This window comes from Penaeus monodon, chromosome 25 (assembly GCF_015228065.2).
Source record: "Penaeus monodon isolate SGIC_2016 chromosome 25, NSTDA_Pmon_1, whole genome shotgun sequence".
Lineage (NCBI taxonomy): Eukaryota > Metazoa > Arthropoda > Malacostraca > Decapoda > Penaeidae > Penaeus > Penaeus monodon.
In genome coordinates this window covers 40065053-40066944 of record NC_051410.1, presented here as the reverse complement: position 1 = coordinate 40066944, position 1892 = coordinate 40065053, and the positions used below count along the sequence as shown (strand labels likewise).

The window sequence follows — 1892 nt, the reverse complement described above, 5'->3', positions numbered from 1 at the left end:
CATACATTTTATATACATATTGGACTGGCTTTACCAAAAAATTTTTGAGAAAAAAAAAAAAAGGCTTCACAAACTGTTGGACAATGATTAACGTTATAATTATGTGCAAACTTAAATATTAAATCTATGAAAGTAAATGAAGTTTTAGCATATGATTTATACCCAACAAAGCATGGTTAAAAAAATATCAATGTGTTGATTAGATTTTACTGAATTTTTGTCTTCTCAATTCTACATCCCAGGATATATTGTATAGATATACATCTAAAAGATGCTTATAATTTTTACACAGTAAACTGTGTTTGTTAGCCAAAAGTCTTTACAGAACATTGGCACTACATAGTGTGCAATGCTAATATATAAACAGGCTTGTTTTATAAAGAGAATGCACAATAGTTGTCATCTTTTACTTGCAAGAGAGTAAGTACTGTACAATCTAGTATTTGTTGTATAACCAACAAAGCTTTAGGCATTGCAGGAACGGCCTAAAAAACTTTCACAGTAATGTCACAAGCCAATTTGAAGAGACTATAATTAATCATGCAATATCTTTTATCCATTTACCTAATTGTATGGTTGAAATAGAAATAAGCGCAGATGTAGGTTTATCTGCACAAGCCTTGATATGAAAATGTATAAATAATAAGAGGATGCAGTAGGGAATATGTATGCATACAGTCACTTATAAATATTGTGGAACGATACAGTCTACTCCTGCTTCCATGGTATAAAAGTTTAGAACTTGTACACCTCTCAATCAGACAAGAGTCTTAGACCCCTCTACCTCTGGAAAGTTATGAAGCTTGGCTGAGATGAGATTTTAGAATATATTTTTGCATGTTTGAAAATAAGCATAACAGATAGGCTAAAAGAATATAATGAAAAGTTAAACTATTCCTGCCAACATTCTGGGACTAGTCTGTTACAGTTAAATGGGACCATTCTGCTTGCACAACAAAATGGCTAGGGCAAGTATAACTGCAAACATAAATCTAGAAGTGGTAACATATATTTCTAGCATATATTTTAATTTAAAATGTCCCAAACAATTTCAAGTTTAATGTTTCTTACACAGACTCATCACTCAAACTAATATGCATGACACAGAACTCGTTAGATTTAACAAATCTGGAAAATACATGTATCACATCAACACACAAAATGCCTTGCAAATAAACATACATAAAACCGAAGTGTTGATTTTCTTCATTTTATTTTCAATCCAATCAAGAAAAGGTGCCTCTTCAATTTTGACAGATGGCCAACGACAATATACTCTTCTCTGATTTTTATTAGAGTAAAGAATATACATAAAATAAAAATATCAATTATTCAACTCCATCACATCTACAAGAAGAGCAAACTGTCAAGGGTATTACAATTTTACAAATATACCAGTACATAAAGTTGGGGGTACATGCAAGCCCCTTCCTTCAAAGGTTAGATACTGAACATCGTAAAAGAAATCAGTTGCCCTAAGTCTCCAATAGAAGTGTGACATTTGTGCAAATGATAAAAACTATTTCTCTCACTCTGTCAAACTGCTTTCAGAAAAGAAAAATTTAAGAAAAAAAGCTCTTGCACCCTTTCAGAAATAACCACACACAATCACAGTGATAACAGTCTTCAGTATAGATATTATACATTTTATACATATTTTATATTGTCTCCCAGATCTACCTGATTAGCTCCGATTTCCATATCAATTATGATCAACAAATGGTCAGTCAGTGAAATATTCAAATGTAAAGCTGTTACTTTCAAAAAAGAAAAATTTGGATATCACACCACACATACAGGAAATAAATGCATCACTAAATGAGCGTGCTAACTTTTAATTTATTTTTACCTAATAGACAATGATGAACACCATGACAGTCTCAAAACACCAT

At 31.4% G+C, this 1892-nt stretch overlaps 1 protein-coding gene across 1 annotated transcript in view; it reads right to left on the bottom strand.

Annotated features, from left to right (window-relative positions):
• Positions 1-191: 191 nt before the first annotated feature.
• The window catches only part of LOC119589267 (ATP-binding cassette sub-family F member 2-like), a gene marked incomplete in the record, with an annotated part of 10709 nt that continues 9008 nt past the window's right edge, over positions 192-1892 (bottom strand). Inside the window, 1 exon segment of the mRNA XM_037937886.1 lies at positions 192-1887.